The sequence below is a fragment of the Pan paniscus genome, chromosome 11, assembly GCF_029289425.2.
Source record: "Pan paniscus chromosome 11, NHGRI_mPanPan1-v2.0_pri, whole genome shotgun sequence".
NCBI lineage: Eukaryota > Metazoa > Chordata > Mammalia > Primates > Hominidae > Pan > Pan paniscus.
Window position 1 is genome coordinate 78,534,791 of NC_073260.2, and position 21,914 is coordinate 78,556,704.

Genomic DNA, 21,914 nt, shown 5'->3' on the forward strand with positions numbered 1-21,914 from the left:
TCAGCCCAACCCCTATATCTACTGTCTCCTTGGCCCTATTCCAAATAATCCAAATTTCCCTGAACTTCAAGTCCACCCAATACATCTGAAAGCAACAAAATCTAACCCTGAATCGTTAAAAGCATTTTCTTGGGATGCAAGATAGGGTACTAACCTCTGCTAGTGCCAATCAAACAAGCACAAAGATTAGTCCTACAGTATATTTGTAGTCTCTAATCTGAAATTAGTATTCATGTGTGCCCGGGAATCCTTCCCTGCCTTCCAGTGGGTCAGTATTCCATTTTCCAAAGCGTCCATCTAAATCTTTCCCATTCTTCTTAAATTCTCACCACCTCTTTACTTTCTCACAGGATGTTGCCTCCTGCTTGATTAAAGAGAATAAAAACTCTCCAGTGAGAATTCACTCAGCTTTCTGTCACCCTCCATCCATGGAATTCCCATACCTGTTCTCAGTTTTCCTCTTAACCTCTTAGGCATGTCTCTCCTCCTTTCTAACTTTCCCATCTGTGCTCTGGATCCCAAGCATTCTTTCTAAGGATGCTTGCTCCACCCATTGCGTCCTAGTGCACAGTGGCATAGCAGTTAAGCACAAGGGCTCCAGGAGGAGACTGTCTACATCCACATCCCAGCTCTGACCTTTACTATTAATGTGATCTTGGGCACATGAATTGGAATATATCTATTCCTCAATTTTCCCACCTTTAAAAGAGAGAAGATGGCAACAGTCTCTATCTCAGAGTTGACTTGTGCAGATTAAGTAAATTAATGTGTATTAAATATTGAGAAGAGTATCTGACAATCTATGTTAGTTCCCATTATTACTTGAGTCTTTGAAACAGTTGCCTGCAGTCAAATAATTTTTATTGTAAAAAAAGATATCTACGAAATAATTTTGAAAGGCAGAAAGATGATCCAACTTTTAAATTTGGGCAGAAGACTTGAAGATTCAGTTTATAAAAGAGGATATCTAAATGGTCAAAAAGCTTCTAAAAAGGTGTCCTATATGATTATCCATCAGAGATATACAAGTAAACCTATAATGACATATCACCACATACCCACCAGGACAGCCAAAATAAGGTGGAAGAGGACTATGCAAACGTTGGTGAGGATGTGGAGAAAATGAAACATATATTACTAGTGGGAGTTAAAAATTGGTACAACCACTTTGGAAAACCAATTGACTGTTTCTACTACAGCTGAATACACTCATCTCTTCTTAACCAGCAATTACACTCCTGCCTATATGTCCACCAGAAACACATACTATCATATAACAAAAGATATGTATAATTTGCAAGGCAACATTATTTTTTCATAGCAAACAAAAATGGAAAAAGCCTAATGTTCATCAATAGTAGATTAGAGAGTGTGAAATAATAATAAAATAGAACATTAGACAGCAATATAAAAGACCAAAATATGACTCTATCTGACAATATGGATGAATCTCATAGATAGGATATTGATTAAAAATACCAGAAACAAAAATCACATGCTATGTAACTCAATTTACATAAAATCCGAAAGCAGGAAAACCAGTCTATGGCAATAGAAGAGTAGCTACCTTTGGGAACTGGGAAATGACTGAAAGGGAGGATGAGGGAGGCCTCGGAAGAGCTAAACCTTCCATGTCTTGGTCTGGAGAATGGTTACTTTGAGAAAATTCATCATACTTCTGTTCATTTACTGCATATATGTAATACTTCAATAAAAAGCATAACTCCAAAATTTTAAGCTCCCTTAAAAACATCACCACCCCCACACTATCATCCATTTCATAGGTAAACCTTACAAAATTTAATCTCCACTTTCTCATCAGCTATGTAGTCCTCATAGGTTATCATATATCTTTCCTTTCTTAATTCCAAAGATGAGAACACTTTCCCAAGATCATTACAAACTCTTCATTGCTAAATCTAGGACTCTTTTCATTCTTTGTTATTACTTGATTCTCAGGACTATTTTAAACTCTCTATAACTCCCTTTCAAAGCCTGTTACATCTTTCCCAGCTCCATTCTTCCTCCTTTACCTGGCAAATTCCTACATTATACTCAGAACTAATCTAAAACATCACTTCTTCCTGAAGCCTTTCTTAACCCATCCGCAGGTACACGAGGCCCATTCTATGGGTGTATATTGAACCTTTGCTTATCCTTTAACAAAGTACAAATCATCCTATATTGTATTCTCCTGTAATCTCATTCATAAATGAATGATTATGTAAGTATCAGTGGAACCATGAGACCTCTCTCCCACCACTTCTGAACCCAAGTACTTTTGGCTTCCTTGTGGTTATCAGGAAAATGTGGTCAATATTCCACTAGAGTCATGGGACTAGATAACTCTTCATCTCTCACCCTTCTTACAGGACTAGGCTTTCAGAGAAGTATTTACAAGTCGGACTCATCAGCATATTGCAGTATCATTATACCAGACTCATCAGCATATTGCAGTATCATTATCCCATCACCGTAACAACATCTTTCCATCTATGAGCATCAGGGACCATTATCAAGAGGAATAATTTGGAGATGTTTGCAGTCATAACACTCAGCTGGTGATCTCATCTTCCTCCATGGGTCTTTCCTATCATTAACAGGCATCACCCACCAATCAACCCCTGAAAGCTCTCTGCTGGTCAAAATTATCTCTGTGACTTGGCACCAGGGATATTCTGAGTCATGTTCTTCCACAATATTAAACTTTAACACACATTAAAGTACACAAATCTTACATATCAAATATAAGAAAACAAATAATTCCAATTTTATCAAGTGATACTCCAATCATAGTAAAAGACTAAAATATTCAAAGCAAAAGTCCACAGGAGAGCTCAGCAGGTGGCACATTAACCATATGAAAAACCATTATCCAACGGAACTTTTAAAGAAACATAAAGAACAAAAGGCTGCAGTGTAAACCAGTGAGCTTTGGGTTCACTATTGCTACTAAAAACCCACTGGCTCTGGGGTTGAGTTCCAACATAGATTCTTATAGGCCTCCCTAGTAGGAAAAAGGAAGGAAGGATGGAAGAAAACGACAAAGGTAAGTAGGAAGGGGATAAAATAAGAAGAAGAAAGGAAAAAAAGGAAATAAAATCGTGGTCCTTGCCGTCAAGGAACTTATAGTCTGGTGATAAGTGAATATGTATTAGGACAAGTACTAACCAAAATATTTGATGAAAATGCTAAGGAAATACAAGGTAAGAGGCAGGAAAAAAAACGAATCACTGTTATTATTATTTGTATCCTCATCTCCATCCTCAGGGTATTACCTTCATTAAGAAACTACTTTAAGGTAGCAACAGGAATAAAATGCCATACCTGGGGTCTAGGAAACAAGCACCCACTTGGGAAGGCCTGACATAAATACTCCCGTCTCCTTCCACTGATGCTCACGTCCTCAGCATACATGACAGACTAAGAAACGGATGTTGGAGTGAGCTGCATGTAAGTTTAAATGTCATTCCCTGATGCCTATTGAGCTGGGACTTCCTCTCCTCTGCCTGACTTATCACAACATATTCTCCAGACACATTCTGACCTTCATTAGTACTGAGGAAATAATGACTGATAACAGCTTAAAGTATTTACTCCCTAATGGGCATTTACATTTTCATAAGGATCAAAAAACAAGCTCAAACAATAGAATGTGTATGTGATCTGGGGCAAGTCACATAATTACGCTGTGCCTCCATTTCCCCATCTGTAAAATAGGTATACAGTAGTCCCTCCTTGTTAGCAGTTTTGCTCTCTGTAGTTTCAGTTACTCAGGGTCCATCATGGTCCAAACTATTAAATAAAAAATTGCAGCAGTAAGCACTTCATAAGTTTGAAATTGCACACCATTCTGAGTAGGGTGATGACATTTCACATTATCCACTCTGCCTTCCTGGGACAGGCACCATTCCTTGTTTGATGTACCCACGCTGTCTGTGCTATTTGCCTGTTAGTCATCTATGTCATCTGCTGCTGACATCCAACCAGAGACTTCCTCACTCAATGATCCAGGATCACCTAAAGCAGATGATTCTCCTTCTGACTATTGTCAAAATGTCAGTAGTAGCCTAGCCCGGCATGGTGGCATGCACCTCTAGGCCCAGCTACTCTGAGAAGCTGAAGCGGAAGAATTGCTTGAGCCCAGGAGGGGGAGGCTGCAGTGAGCTGTGATTGTGCCACTGCACTCCAGCCTTAGTGACAGAGCAGGACCCTGTCTCTAGAGTAAACAAAAATAAATAAATAAATAAATATAAATAAATAAGCCAGGCATGGTGGCTCATGCCTGTAATCCCAGAAGTTTGGAAGGCCAAGGTGGGAAGACTACTTGAGGTCAGGAGTTCGAGACCAGCCTGGCCAACATGGTGAAATCCTGTCTCTACTAAAAATACAAAAATTAGCCGGGCATGGTGGTGCTCCTGTAGTCCCAGCTACTCTGGAGGCTGAGGCAGGAGAATCACTTGAACCCAGGAGGCAGAGGCTGCAGTGAGCAGAGATTGTGCCATGGCACTCCAGCCTGGAGGACAGAGCCAGACTCCATCTCTAAATAAATAAATAAATAAATAAATAAATAAATAAATAAATATAGCAGCCTAACACAACATCACAGTGTCTACATCATTCATCTCACTTCATTTCATCACACAGGCATTTTACCATCTCACATCAGTACAAGAAGAAGGGTGAATACAATACAGTAAGATATTGAGACAAAGAGACCACTTCATATAACTTTTATTAAAGTATTTTGTTATAGTTGTTCTATTTTATTATTAGTTGTTGGTAGTCTCTTACTGTGCCTAATTTATAAATTAAATGTATCATAGGTGTGTACATGTAAGAAAAACCATAGCATATTTAGGATTCAGTACCATCCGAGGTTTCAGGCATCCACTGGGCATCTTGGAACGTATGCCCCATGGATAACATGGGACTACTGTAGGTATAACAGTATCAGCCTCATAGTTCATTGCGAGGACTATGTGAGATAGCAGGAATAAAATGCTTAACAATCATGCCTCCTGTTGTTATTATTCATATTATTCCTCCTTCTTTTTTCTAAGGCTTCCTTTGATGTTTATTTTAACCAAAGTTCATTAGGACAAAATTTTCAGGGAGAAGTCCCCACACACACTGTGACTACGGAAATGGCCCCGCTCCGGAAGAAACGTTACTTGGATGATGACTAGCTCATCATTTTTGGAGGGACTAATGTGTGCGATCTTCCTTCAGGCTCTGGCTCCACACCTACTGAGAGGTGTGGAAGAAGATATGAATTTGGCTGAGCATGAACAAAATTGGAGGATGCTTCATGGTATTTAATTACTTCAGTGCATGTCAGAACTTGCATGGCCATGAGGTAGAGAAGAAAGCTAAGGCTGTGAGAAAACCCAGCAGACATGCGTTTTATTTTGTGCATCATTAAAATAGTAAAGTTTTTCTGACAGTTTACGGAAAGTACCGTTTTCAATTGCTCAAAAGCAGCTGACCTTAGAAATAAGTAGATTATAAAACTGCCTTTTGTAATTTCCAAAAGGTTCCTCCTATTTTCCTTTCGTGGTATCTGAAATTCTACAGTTTGAGTTGTTTTTTGATCCTAATGAAAATATAATTATCCACTGGGGAATAAATACTTTAAGCTGTTATCAGTCATTTTTACCTCAAGACTAATGAATACCAGAGTCTGTCCCAAGAATATGTTATGATAAGTCAGGCAGAGGGGAAGCACCAGCTCAATAAACTTCTGAAAGTGTAAGGACAAAATCACTCAAGAAAAAAAGAATTTAAATCTGGGTGGCTTCTCCACCATTCCTGGCAGCAGAACTACCTAGAAACAACAAAATTGAACATTTTTTAATGAATGTACTGTGCTTAATCTCAGCCCAAAGGCATATTGCTTTGAGAATGTCTGAGGAAAAGTTCCTGAAGCATTTTGAGTTCCTGGGAAAAGAAAAAATAATATTGCCTACGTATATATGTGTGTCTGTGTGTTTGTGTGTGTGTGTGTGTGTGTGTGTGTATTCCCATTTTTAAAACAGATTGTATTTTTAATGTACTGGCAATTCAATAACTAATATTTTGCATAGTATTTGTACTAAGGCAGTTTGTTTATTCCTTTAGATTACACACCTTAAAATGAAGATCTCAGCAATGTTCTGCTAAAGTGTATCAAGCAAAGGCATTATCTATCTGAAGTCAAGCCTCATTACACTACAAAATAAACTTACTGTCATACCAGAATCAAAATAGTTCTAACATTTAGACATTTTGTTGCTTCAGTATTACATGTCTGTATTATATGACTCTTTTATAGAGAGCCTGAACATGTTTTAATGCAGGCTTCTTCTCTCAAAATACTTAAGTAGTATCCACACACAGTTTCGTGTTTGGTGGAAAGAAGGTCAAATTTAATGCCAAATGATGTGTATTGCATCATCCCCCCAGCTCAAGAGCTGGCTTAATGTGCTCGCGTATGCCTAAGTTTCCTCTATATGAAACAAAGGTAATAATAACATCTACCCATCAGCATCATATTGTGAGGATTAAATGAGACAATGATTGTCTGTGCTTTGTAGACTCAAGTACCCAATATTTTTAGTTTTGTGAACGTTTTGTACATCAGGAGAAGACACATAGAAAAATGTTTGATCTCTATGTACAGGTATAAAACTTGGACACTAAATTCTCCATGTAAAAACCACAGTCGCTACATGAAAAAAAAAACATGTTCACAAAATTCTTTGTTCTTATTTAAAACATCATCGTTAAATTTTCTGTGTACATATATAAAACATGCATCAAACTGAAGTAACATCAAAGAAATGACTGCTTCAGTACTCAGCTCCTCAACGATAATAGCCTGTGTCAGCTCCCTACCCCATCACTGCCTGATTCACTCTGATAAGATCAACTGCAATCTATAACAACTTATACACATCATGTATACCATGGCTTATGTCAGACCTTAAATGACACCTCCTCAGAGGGGACACTCTACTACCCTTTCTAAAGAACCACCATCCTGCTAATCACTCTCTATGCTCCATCTATTTTATTACTTTGTTTTTTTTACTTGTATACTATATGTTCGTATCATCTCTCCTATTCCCATCACCACATAAATACACAAAGCATGAATGTAAGTCTCTTAAGGGTAGGAGATTTGCTTGCTTTCTCACTGTTATATTTGCAGCATCTGGAATAGTGCATGGAATAATAATAAATAGACATCAAATAATTAATATTGAACAATACCCTCCCTTTCTTTCTCAGTCAGTTCTGTTGACACCATATATTGTTTCTTTCTTCTGGAACTTTGAAAGTACTGGATCAATGATTCTACTTCTGACCCTGATTTCTCCCTGACAATCCAAGTATTGGGTTTTGAAGCATTGAGGCCATTTCCCCAGAGCTGTGGAAATATGAGCTAACAGATTGTGAAGTGCCAAAAATCTCCTTCCATCTCAGTCAGAACATTCTCAGTGACAGTAATGTTGACAGTTTTCACTTCAGAAAATATAGGTATAATGTGATCTCAGTTACTCATCTCCTCAGGTTGATGGGTAGAATTCTGAACACTGTTTTTAGACACTTGGCGAGGATCTATAGTCATCCATTTCTTCCTCCTCCTGACAGAGCTGCCACCACACTGTCTCATCTTAAGAATTTTCCAGTACATGAAGAGCAGACAAATTGTTGTTAGCTTACTTCTAGACTGGTTTCAGTGTATTCAAGTATCAAGAATTTATGTTCAAATACTTGCACCCACTCCTATCATTCCTTCAAAATTGTGGTCATAAAAGCATGTTTCTTCATTCCTTTATGTATGCTGATTTTTACCATGGTTAAAAGTAGAATTTGGCAGTCTTGTCAAAATGGTACAACTGGTTTTACTTTCTCTTTGGGATACCAGATTCTTAAGGTGCAGTTAGTGGTTTTGTAAGTGAATATGAACTTGCCTCAAAATCACTTATGCCAAAATATAATAGGTGATCTGTAAATATTAGATTCCCCTTCCCTTGCAGGATAAGGACATAGAGATGAAGATAAAAGTAGATGTCTATGTTATAAGAACAAGAATAAAGATACCATGTTGTTTTGTAAGGATAGTATTGCCAGCTGTTTGTTCTAGTAAATCATTACAATAAATCTCTCAGGTGTCAGAAAGCTAGCCTTGGTGGCAGTAGCTTTCAGGTCATCTTTGATATAAGTTCTGTACATACTAATCCTTGGGCTATAAGATGAAAGTTGGTACACATTTATTGTCCTTTAAGTACCCACAGGCTAAAATTACTTTTACTCACGACCATAAATGTTTAAAAGATTTTCTTGTAGCCTGAAGTGTGATCTTAGACTCTAATTTTAAAGGTGGGGGTTTTACCTTTATCCTCTTCAAAATCACCCAACAGCAACAAGAAGACTGAGAAATAGAAACTTAAGCTCATTCTTGACAAATGTTGGAGGCATCTGTATTAGTCTAGGTTCTGCAGAGAAACAGAACCATATTGGTTCTGGATATATAGATAGAGATAAATATTGATATTGATTTACTATAAGAAATTGACTGGCTCACATGATTATGGAGGCTAAGAAGTCCCAAGATTTGCAGCCATCAAGTTGGAGATCCAGGAGAGCCAATGACACCATCTAGTCTGAGTCTGAAGCTCTGAGAACCAAGAGAGTCCATGGTATAAGTTCTAGTTCGAGACAGAATTCAAAGGCAGGAGAAGATCAATGTCCCAGCTCAATGACAGACAGAGAGAAAAAATTCTTTTCTAGTCCTTCAATGCACTGGATGAGGGCCACACACATTGGGGAGGGCAATCTGTCTTCCTCTGTCTTTCAGTTCAAATATTAGTCTATCCAGAAGCATCTTCACAGACACATCCAGAAATAATGTTTAACCAAATATCTGGGCACCTCACTGTCAGTCAATTTTACACATAAGATTAGCCACACAACATCTATAACCTAGAATAAAAAATTCAAGGAAGGGCTAATCAATGCATTGAAGGTCCAAGTGGGGTGCCATAGAAAGACGATGCCTATGGTTGCAGATTTCAGAGACTGCCCAAAGAACAGTTCTCCATAATCACTGGCCTAAATTGAGAGGTAAGAACAAACATCCCCTTTCTGGAACAATAAGATGACAATAACTTTCCTAGAACTAAAGCAGCACTAAATCTCGAGAAACACACTAACCAGTCACGTTTGCAAGACACAGTCTGTTTGTCAAGCTAGTGAAGAAGAAAAGCTCAGCATTGTAACTAATTCTGCAGTGTCAAATGTTGTTAGAAAAAGTAAATGCTAAAATAAATTGCTCACTCTCACATTATCTCACTTCCTTAAGTGGGATTCTTATAGCCTAGAACATAATCTTTATTCTTCTCACCACATGAAGCTCCAGTAAATATACCTTATCAAAAACTAAGTAATAGCCAAAAATGAATAAGCATAGGAATTATACAAAGGTACTGCAGAAAGAAAATAAAGACATTTCTTCTTGTAATATAAAACAAATGTAATGCAAAAAACAACCAGCAAATGTATAAAACACACTATGGAGACAGTGCTGTGAATATATGAAAATTTGGACAGACTAGATCAACAGCAAAATTTTAAAACTATATACAAGGTCATAGAGCACATCTCCTAAAAATTGGAGAAGATGGCTAGATAGCCAAAGAACAAAATGAGCACACAGAGATCAGGGAGTAGGAAAAATAAACACAAAATAATCACATAAAAGAAAACTAAGAAGGAGAATGAATGAGAATAGACATATGTGAAGACATATTAAGAAACATGGAGTCTAAGGTTTGAAAAAAGTCAAAGTAAATAATATGGAAATGAACAAAGAGTAAAGAAACAGAAAAAAATCACAGGTATGGAAAGATCTAAAAGTTGTTATTCTTTATGCTAATTTAAATTTTAGATGTATGCAATGTTTCTAGTAAAAAATGAAAAAAAATAGTATCAGAAAACAAACATGGGAAGACTACTTTTAATAATATCAAAGTGGGCAGCATTTCTAAGCACACAAAAAATTCTGAACCAATAAAATATAAATTTAACCCCATATAATAAAACTCAAAAATTTATTTTTTTTTTTTTTTGACAGAGTCTCACTTTGTCACCCAGGCTGGATTGAAATCGTGTGATCTAGGCTCACTGCAACCTCTACCTCCCAGGTTCAAGCAATTCTCATGCCTCAGCCTCCAGAGTAGCTGGAATTACAGGTGTGCACCACCATGCCCAACTACTTTCTGTATTCTCAGTAGAGAAAAGTTTCGCCATGTTGGCCAGATCTCAAACACCTGATCTCAAGTGATCCTCCCACCTCGGCCTCCCAAAGTGCTGAGATTACAAGCATAAGCCACCATGCCTGGCCTAAAACTCAGAAATTTCTGTATGACAAAAAATGTCAAAAATAAAGTCAAAAGAAAATCATAAATATCATTAAAAAGTCAAAAATGTTTTAAAGTAGAGAATATATTTCAATACATATCACAAAAGTCTAATGTCCTTAATATGTAAAGAATACCTGCAAACCAGTAAGACTAGCAACCCAGTAGAAAGATCTATAAAGATAAATCCAGGAGGGAGGATTGATTGAGGCCAGGTGTTCGAGACCAGCCTGGCCAAGAAAACAAGACCCTGTCTCTAGGAAAAAAAAAAAAAAAGAGAAGAAGAAATATAAATGACTCTTAAAGACATGATGCAATGCTTAACTTTACTCATAAATAGAGAACTGCCAAAATGTAATTTTTTCAGTGTGGCCAAATATCAAAGAGTTTAGTAAAACATTGTGTTGGTGAGGGTACATGAAGCAGACATTCTCACATATGAATGACTGACACAATCTCTTTGAACAGTAATATAGCAAGATCTATCAGAATTTAAAATACAAATACCTTTTATCCCAGAAAATACACACCTAGGTAGTTCTTCTATTAATGCACTGTCACATGGCTAAGATTATGTATTTTCAAGGTCATTGCAAAATTGTTTGCAATGTCACGAACTATAAATAACTAAAGGCAAATCTACAGGGGATTTCTTAAATGTGGTAGAACAGATATAGAATATCTGTAGATCCCACATCTGTGGGACCAACCAACTGCAGATTGAAATTATCCACACAAATAAATAAATAAATAAAAACAATAAAAAATTACATTGCAAGTTAAAAAATACATCCTTTTAAAACACAGTATAACTATTTACATAGCATTTACATTGTATTAAGTATTATAAGTAATCTAGAGATGGTTTAACGTATACAAGAGGATGTCCATAGGTTATATGCAAATATTACATCATTTTATATATGATATTGAGTATCTACAGATTTTGGTATTCCTAAAGGTCCTGGAACCAATCTGCCAAGGTTACCAAAGGATGACCATACTTCTTTATAATAAAATATACAGCTTTTAAAAGAAGGAGATAGCTCTACATATAATGATTAGAATAAGACATACAGTTAACCTTTGAACAACACAGGATTAGGGGTGCTGACCCTCCCCATAGTCAAAAATCCACCTATAACATACAGTTAACCTTTGAACAACACAGGATTAGGGGTGCTGACCCTCCCCATAGTCAAAAATCCACCTATAATCAGTCTTATTCATAGCATAAACAGTCAACTAACACATATTTTTATGTTATATGCACTATGTACTGTATTCTTATAATATGTATAACCTTATAGTATGTATATGCTTATAATCTAGAGAAAAGAAAATGTTTTTAAGAAAATCCTAAGGAAGAGAAAATATGCTTACTATTCATTAAGTAGAAGTGGATCATCATAAAGGTATTATTTGTCTTGTCTTCATATGAAGTCGGCTGAGGAGGAGGAGGAAGAGAAGGGGTTGGTTTTCCTGTCTCAGAGATGGCAGGGGCAGAAGAAAATCCACATGTAAGTGGACCCACACAGTTTAAACCCATGTTGTGCAAGGGCTGTATTCTTAAGTGAAAAAAAGATGTAAGATAAAATTTAAGACATGTGGTCATTTGTAAGACATGTTTGTATATGTATAGAATGAGTTTGGAAAGTTACACTAAAAACAGATAAAGATATTAACTTCTGGAAACCAAGGTTGCCAGAGGAGGACAGGAGTAAAAGGTAGGTTTACTTTCCAGTATCTTTTTAATTGTGTTTTATAGACATGTGTCAGCAATGCAAAAATAAACAATTTAAAACAAAATTAGGGCCAAGCTCAGTGGTTCACACCTGTAATCCCAACACTTTTGGGGGGCAAGGCGGGAGGATCACTTAAGGCCAGGAGTTTGAGACCAGCCTGAGCAATATAGCAAGACCTTGTTTCTACAAAATATAAAAATAATAGCTAGGCATGGTGGTGCACACCTGTGGTCCCAGGCTGAGGCAAGAGGATCACTTAAGTGCAGGAAGTCAAGGCTCCAATAAGTAGTGATCACACCACTGTACTCCAGCCTGAGTAATAAAGTAAGACCCTGTCTCAAAAATAAATAAATAAATTCAAAATAAATACACAAAATACTAAAATGCTCTAAATAATTTTTTAAATTTTTAATTGACAAACAAAAATGGTTGCTTTTACTTTAAGTCTATCATAGAACTTTAAGAGTATGGGGAGAAAAATGTGTGATACCTTTTCTCACCCATCATAAAGGTCATGGCTGACACTCCTATAACAAAAGACAAGTTAACAAGAGAAAAGCATAACAAGTTTACTCAATCAAAGTTTTAAGTGACAAACAGGAGATTTCAAAAATGAAGACTCAATGGCCCAGGGAAAACTGTCTATTTTTATGCTTAGCTTCAATGAAGAATGGACAGCCGTAGAGAAATAAAATCAGACGGCAGAGTATGATCTACGGCTAAAAGACTGAAGGGGAGAACTCAGCAAGACCTGTCTGTTCAGATCCTGTTCAGATCCTTCTCCGTCTCTCTGTGTAGCATTCCCTCCCCCAGCTGCAGGGCAGGACCCCTCTGGAATACGAGTCTTCAAAAGAGAAGGGAGAGAGTATCCTTTCTAGGTTTTATGGCCATTTTTGGGAGAGAAGAGTTTTAGCTTCTGTGATCCACCTTGGGGAAGAGGAATTCTGGTTTCTATGACTCACTTTGGCGGAGAAAGAGGGAGGGGGAGAGGAAGGCAGGAGAATTCTGAGAGAACTTTTCTTCTGAGGCTGCTTCTGAGGCCTTCCAATGTCCTAAAGTTCAAAGTACTCAGCACGCCAAAGCACCATATTTTGGGGTGTTGTTTTCTGAGCCCCAACAAGGGGAACATTTTAAAAGCTTGAAATATTTATCTTAATTGTTCAGTGTCACATGCCTTCCACAGCTGTGCATAGAAAGAAAAGATGTGAGTGGCAGGGTTACTGTCCTTGGACACACACTCAGGAACTGAGCTCCGCCGGGAGTGGGACTGTTAGAAACTGTTTGGAATGTTTGCTCTCAACATTTTTGAAAATAAAAACAAACAAAAAAAAGTTATTGTAGATATTTCAAGATTTTTAAAAACTTATCATGAGATTTGTGGCCTTCTAGCTCCCAAAGATGTGAATGGAATCACATCTCTACTTTTTCAAAAACTTTCTCTCTAAGAACTCTCCCCTTAACATTTGTTTAGTTCGTTCATTAAGAGTTAAATAAAGATAGGCAGTGTGGTCTCCTTTCAAACAACTTCCAAAGATCTTGTATTCATTTATCCTTCACCCTACACACTCATTTTCTTGCTCTGCTGAGAACAGAACAATCGCTGTATTTTAACTGACCATTTCTCTTCACAAAAGATCTGCATTTGGTAGGGTAAGGAGAGCCCTCTTTGTAAGTGTCACGAAAGAAAAAGGAAGAAAAATGCCTCTATCCAGGAAAACTCAGCAACCTGTAATCTCTCTTAATGTTTTCCTCGGCCTTCATTATGCTCACATGATGAAGCAAGATGGAATGTTCAACACTGTTTCGTCTTGGAAAGAAATGATTAAGTTGTTTCAAGCAAACATCAGGCTATCAAATTTTGTAGAATAGATGAAGAATGTTTATCATCCATATTTTCCTCCTTTTACTGGTGTTTTATGCACACCAGTAATCTCCAGTTCCTTTAAACTGAATAAGACATCATAAAGATTGAAAGGAATATCCCATTTATTATATTTATAAATCTAGGAAAACAAGTGTATCTATAAAGTGAATATTGAATATATTTCTCAGTGAGGAATGGCCTGATTGCTATTGCAAATACCTGTTAAGGGAATAAACCTAACTATTAAGAACCAATAGTTCTACACCTTCAGCTTACAGGGTTTCAATACGAATGACTACAAAGACCTACAAATCATAAACAAATATCCTGAAGGCTGAGCCATCTTCAGGAATCAAGAGAGATAATTATATGCCACCCACTTGATAATAGAGAATATCATAATTTATTCCAATACCTAATTTTCTCCCACAATATTTTTGCTTTGCCAAATAGAACATGAACATCTTTCAAATGTTAGTTATTTCTCATATTATTTCAAATTTAAAACTATATAATGAGGATTTACATGCATTACTCATACACACATATTTGCAAATTTGTCTTTGCATTTCTAACTCAAAATATATGCGGTCAGCTCTTAAAGCACCACCTGTGAGGACTTCATGCATCGTGGGGAAATGTGGGTTGGCTTCTCCCTCTCCTGCCATCATCAATCAAAAATTCAAACACATTTAAAAATCAGCCTCTCCTAAACATAATTAGGAAAGTGAATTCAGTGTAGAAAATTATGTGTAGTAAACCCTTTGTAATCCAGGGAACCCCTGATGGCATTCGAGAAAATAGGCATCAAAAAGTCTATGAGGAAAGGAGCTCTTGACACATGAATTCAACAAAACCAGGTCTCTATAATAATGTTCTCTCCCCTGGCACTCTAAAGACTTGTTTGTGTATTCATTAATGCCTTGTCACCTTTTGGCAAATCACTGAGTAGTTAAGTCTTCCTTTCTATATAGGCTTTCAGTGATTTAATTTATAAACAAAATTTATTTTTCAAGTTACATGCATTTTACCCAGAAGGAAAAATGACAATAACACTATTTGTTAAAACTTACTGTGTAAATTGGCACTTTGAACATGTGATTGCATGACCTTATTGCAAAAATCATCCATGACACATGTATCAGTTTTCCTATTGCAGCTGTAACAAATTGCAAACATAGCGGCTTAAAAGAAAAGAATTTCTTTTTCTCTTACAGTTTTGGAGGCCAGAAGTCCAAAATGAAACTCTGGAACTAAAAATCAGGGAGGCAGCAGGGCTGGCTCCTTCTGGAGGCTCCAGGGGAGAATCTGTTCCTTGTCTCTTCCATTTTCTGGAGGTTACTGGCATTCCTTGGCTTGTGGCCACATCACTCTAATCACATTGCATTCTCCTCTTCTGTAGTCAAGTATCTCACTCTGTCTCTGCCTCTGCCTCTTTCTCTTATAAGGAGACCTGTCATTACAATTAGGGCCCACAAAGATCCTTAGCTTAATTACATCTGCAAAGTTCCTTCCATACAAGTTACATATTCATAGGTTCTGGGATTAGAATGTGGACATATTTGGGGGACATCATTCAGCTACCACAGGTGGTGTTCCCATTTTATGGATGAGGAAACTAAAAGATGGTAAGCCACTTTTCCACTTCCACAGAGCTGATAAAGCCATAAGTCAAAGCCCTTGTTTACTCCCCTACACCAGGCAGAAGGTTTTATGTTTGGGAATCATTTTAGAATTTTGAAATATATATTAAAGCAAAAAAAATTTTAACGTGACTTAAGATCTTAAAAGATGGTTTTATGTGCCTCAAAAAGACATATGAAATAAAATTTGTGCTATGTAAAAATATCCCTGAAGTACAAGAGCTAGAAAGGGATGAAATCTTACCCCTTTCCACAAAGACTAAAACATCCTCCAAGTTTATTCATTGAAATAGTCAAGCATGTGAATGTAAAGTTATTAATTGCAGAGAATTTGTGGTGATTTCCTTTTGAAGCCAACAGAGATGTTCTCTTAGATTTGAGTTCCAGAAGGTGCCTCAACAGCCTGGAAGTAGTGGGGGAGGGATACAGTTAGGGAGAGGAGAAAGCTAAGATGACTAAACGTTGGACCTGTCAACTTTATTTCATCCGGAGCTCTACTTCTCTTTCTCTTATATTTAGAAATCCTGACTGGGAATCCATGTGGGAGTAATTTTTCTACTGTTAAAACGAATTTGAAAAATCACTAGACTTAACCTTTAAGAACTCCAATTCCTTCTGTATCTATAACACATTGAATACATTTCTGTATGAGAGAACACGAGGGAATAAAAAAGAGAGATAAGAGAGCCTGAATCTCTACATAGTTAGTTCCTTCATCTTTGTTGCCATTGCCAAAATGGTTGCCCATCCTTCCAGACAATTTGGCCAGATTACAGTCTTTATGGGTTGTGAAGCTGGTCAGGGTGAATGGATCAGCTGTGCTCCACACAGCATGTTTGGCCACTCTTTCCAGCCGCTAGGGTCTCTTTAGTGAACCACTTCTTCAAGTGTGCTAGTCTATCATCATAGCAATAAACACTTAAAGCCCTCTCCATGTCAGCCATTGACTCCATTCTCAGAGAGCTACATATGTAGGCACTTCAGTTGTGTCTACAAACACACAGTGGTTGGGGGACAAACAAAGTGAAAAACACTGTTTATTTTGCAAACAACTGCTCAGAAACTATATATTCCTCTAAATTTAGTAAACTTTTTCAAGATAACTTGACTGAATCCAGTCTTTTTTACACTTTCCAACCAGTCTTTGTTTGTTGATACATTCTTTTATATTTGTGAGAAGTACATAAAGACTTCTTCAAGGTCATGGGGCTCCTTGTAAAGCCATCTCATGACCTCAGCTCACACAAGGAGATATTGTAGAAGTTACCTCGATGGTGTAAGTTTCTCTCCTGGTAACAGTGTGTAGTGAAAAGTCTGGAAATTACACTAATGATTGTGGACCACCAGAATACTTTAGTGTTCAATACCTTCAACCAGGACCCTGGAATTTCTTGAGAAATGTAAAGCAACTTCAAAATATTCAATTCAATCAAGTTCTGCAGTAGGTCAGCTGATTTGTTTAGATTCATTCATTCATTCTTTCAGTCATTCACCATTTCCCCCTCTATACATAGCACTCTGTCTTTCATATTAGTAAAAAAAAAAAAAAAAAAATAGAGTCTTCTTGTTTTGATGGGACATTTCATCTTGGTAAAATGAACTAAGTTGCAGTACCTCCTTTAAGAATTATTTGTGGAAACTTTCCATGTCATACATAAGTTTTTTTCCTCAGTCCCCATTACAAGTTATAAAAGACTGTATCGTCAAAAAGAAAAGATACAGCTTTACTGGATATAGTCCAAGAAGATACAATTAATTATAGGTGCAACTTCCAAAATGGTATGTGTTTCTATTACTTGTAAGACATTTAAAAAACATTTTTAAAAACATTTATAGGATCTGTGGTTAAAATACAAATATTCCTTGTAAATTTAATTATCAGAATAAAGGCTCCAGTGAGTAGAGGTTTTGAGTCCTAACACAGAGCACAGGACACCTCTGGGAGGGGTGGGCTGGGGAATAGCCATGCTGACAAAGCAACATAGAGATCTACAGAGGAGATAAGCCACTGTCATTGGGAAAAGCTTTGAGGTGATTGACAGGTGTTTTATAAATTGCCTCTGGCAGCAAACAATCAGCACTGGGGAAGACTAAAAAGAAAGTGAAGACACCAAGTGGAGACAGGTAATTGCCCCATAAAAGAGCTCACCATCCTAAGATCTACTCCTTAAAACAGATGGCTTTGGAAGGAAAAACTCCTCCCTGCTTGCCAGTGAAGCTGGTCCATGATTCTTTCTTGTGTCTTTACCCCACCTTATTCCATCACCTCCCATTCTGTTTCCCACAAAGACCAAATTCCTAAAGCATGCTCAATAGAAGGGGAGTTGTCCACACGTGCAGCCAATAATACCCACATCATTTATAAGGCAACAGACTCAGGCTCTGGGATTGGAGGTGTGGCTGCTGCTTCCCTCTCTTCACTAACATGCGACCAGTGTGCTGAGCCAAGGTTCAGGTAGTGTTATGAGTCACATTTCACACCCTTTGGCTACAGCAGAGTGTTTCTGAGGCAAATGCCCCCCTCTGCCTTGCAGACTTAAACGAACAATCCTCTTGAGAATCACAAGTGACTTTGTTCCACTTCTGAGTAGGCGCCCTCTCTGTCATTGTTTCAGTATAGACTCTGAAAGGTGAGCTTCAAAACAAAAACACAGAAACTCAGGAAGGTCAGGCTTGCTAGTCAATGAAGATCAGGAGTGCAAGAGGAAAAGATAACCTGAGGTTGAATTGCAGGAATGTTGGTGCCATTCTCCCATTTCCTTTCCTTTGCCTCATTTGACTGTGATAGAAAAGAATGCCCAGTCCCCAGGCACCCTAATCTATGCACTCATGAGAATCCACATTGGTTGTCATCTTCCTTGATAAATATAAACCCCACAATATGACCCAGGCAACCAAATCCAGCCCTTCCACCTATAGCCCTTTATTCCCAGGAGGTTCAACCTTCTACTCCTTCTGCCTAGGACCTAGTTCAATTTCTGATTCAGGAAATCCCTAATCCATTTTCTGATTTGGGCTTCCTCAAAAATATGTTGGGGTGGACAAATGCTTTGGTGCACCTCTGTAATCCCAGCTACTCATGAGGCTGAGGCAGGAGGATGGCTTGAGCCCAAGAATTTGAGACAAGCCTGGGCAACATAACAAGACTTGGTCTCTTAAAAAAACAATAACAGTATGTTGGGAATTTGAAATTCAAGATACCTCTGGCAAAATAATTATTATTATTTATAATAATATTAATTATTAATAATATTTTATTAATAATAATAAAAGGAAAACAAAAGAAAACTCCCACAGTCATAATCCCATGATAATGCAGCAAGAACCTGTTTCTGTGAAAAGGGGACTCAGGTCATACATGCAATGGACATAATACGCGAAGATGGAGAAAAGCACACTTTGAAATAGATTATTTTAGTGTCTTCTTGATATGAAAATATTTTGGGCACTATTTAGTACAATTTTCTGGAGGAAAAAAATTGGCTTACCTATGATGAACTGTGCCTACTTCATCATGATTAGAAAAAAAAATCTGTTATCTCATTCTTTATCAACAACCAATACCAACTATTACCTCCACCTCAATCTCATGAATGTAATCAAATCATGATTTGGTGACTACTGTACCTTTCCCTAATTTTAACCTTTAAGAAGCTAAGCAGTCTTATCAGTTGGAGCTAGAACTTCAATCCTTTTCTGGACTGCCCAGTTAGAATCATTAAACCCCCATGTCCTCTGCAAACTAAGAAGTACAACTCTTTGCCTTTGTCTTCTCCAGGATTCACAGTGACGAATCCACTAGGCCCTACCATCATTTTCCCTTGCTCTCAATGCTTTAAAAGACATTTTGCTACATCCCTAATACCCATCCTCTACCTTCCTCTATGTGCGAGAAACAACCAGGAGTCCGTACTCCTTCACGTAGAATTAGTGACTCTAGGAACACGGAGTGAGTCTGACTTGATCTGAGCCAATTTTGTATCTCATTCACAGTGCTTTTAATTAAAATAGACTTGGGCACTAGAAGTCATTCAGGCCAATGAGACATGAGAGAAGTATGCAACGGGGCTTCTGGGCAGTTTTTCCTTACATGAAAAAAGAGAAGTACCAGAAGAGATGACCTCTGGACATTGATAGGACTGGATCTGATGCCTGAAACTGCTGCAGCAATCTTAGAGCAGTGAAATGAACTAGACACAAGCTGTCCAATATTATAGCCACAGGTGGCTACTGAGCACTTGGAATGTGGCTAGTCTAAAACGAGAAATGCTAATCAAATATCTCACTAATAATTATATTCACATTCCCAGTCATGAGACTGCTGAATCGAACGGTAGTTCTGTTTGTAGTTCTCTGAGAAATCTGCAAAACTGCTTTCCACAGTAGCTGAGCTGATTTACACTCCCACCAAGAGTGGATAAATGTTCTCTTTTCTCTGCAGTCTTGCCAACATCTGTTGTTTTTTGTCTTTTTAATGATAGCCATTCTGACTGGTGTGAAATGGTATCTCATTGTGGTTTTGATTTGCATTACTCTGATGATTAATGATGTGGAACATTTTTCATGTTTCTTGGCTGCTTGTAGGTCTTCTTTTGAAAAGTTTCTGTTCATGTTCTTTGCCCATGTTTTAATGGGGCTATTCATTTTTTTATATGTTGATTTGTTTAAGCTCCTTATAGATTCTGGAAATTAGTGCTTTGTCAGATGCATAGTTTGTGAATATTCTCTCACACTCTGTAGGTTCTCTTTACTCTGCTGATTATTTCTTTTGCTGTGCAAAAGCTCTTTAGTTTAATTAGGTCTCACTTATCAATTTTTGTTTTTGTTGCAATTGCTTTGGAAGACTTAGTCATAAATTCCTTCATAAGGCTGATGTCCATAATGGTGTTTCCTAGGTTTTCTTCTAGAATTCTTATAGTTTGAGGTCTTACAATTATATCTTGAGTTAATTTTTGTATAGGATGAAAGGTAGGGGTCCACTTTTATTCTTCTGCGTATGGCTAGCCAGCTATCCCAACACCATTTATTGACTAGGGAGTCATTTCCCTATTGCTTACTTTTGTCGACTTTGTTGAAGATCAGATGATTGTAGGTGTGTGGATTTATTTCTGGGTGCTCTCTTCTGTTCCATTGGTCTATATGTCTGTTTTTGTACCAGTATCATGCTGTTTGGGTTACTATAGCCTTGCAGTGTAGTTTGAAGTTAGGTAATGTGATGCCTCTGGCTTTGTTCTTTGATCTTAGGATTGCTTTGGCTATTCAGGACCTTTTTTGGTTCTATATGAATTTTAGAATAGTTTTTTCTAATTCTGTGAAAAATTATATTGGTAATTTGATAGGAATAGTGTTGAATCCGTAGATTGCTTTGGGCATTTTGTCCATTTTAACAATATTGATTTTTCCTATCCATGAGCATGGAATGTTTTTCCATTTGTTTGAATCATCTACAATTTTTTTCAGCAGTATTTTGTAGTTCTCCTTGTAGAGATCTTTTACCTCCTTAGACAGACATATTCCTACATGTGTGCGTGTATGTGTGTGTCTATTGTAAATGGGACTGCGTTCTTGATTGATCTCTCTGCTTGAACTTTATCAGTGCGTAGAAATGCTACTAATTTTTGTACATTGATTTTGTATCCTGAAACATAACTAATGTTGTTTATCAAGTTTAGGAGGCTTTTGGCAGTCTTTAGGATTTTCTAGGTATAGAATCGTATTATAAGCAAACAAAGATAGCTTGACTTCTTTTCCTATTTGGGTTCATTTTATTTCATTCACTTCCCTGATTGTTCTGGCTAGGACTTCCTCATATTATATTTTTATTGGCTGACATGAAGGTAGACTGATGATAAAGCCCAAATGCTAAAAGTTGCAGAGCTGAAATGTGAAGAAAACTTAGTCCTAGATGATGTCCTTAACCAAACTTTTGACTTCATTTTTAACTCTGGAGCTGTTCTATCCCAAGACTTCTTTTGTTGTGGGATAGGAATCTCCCTTATAGTTTAAGTCATTGCAAGTTGAATTTCCCATTACTTACAGCTAAAAAGTCTCAACACAATGACTTTCTGTCATTATCTCGAGATTGCCAATCTCATAGTTAGAACCAGTAAGCTCACTGAGACAGAAGACTCTGGCCTTCTATGGACAAGTCCTTGGACATACAGAAAAAAGCATGGATTTTAAGATCTAATGTCTTCTGTTTCCTTCTTTTCAAAATTGAAATGAAAACATCACTTAACCTATAAGATTACTGTAA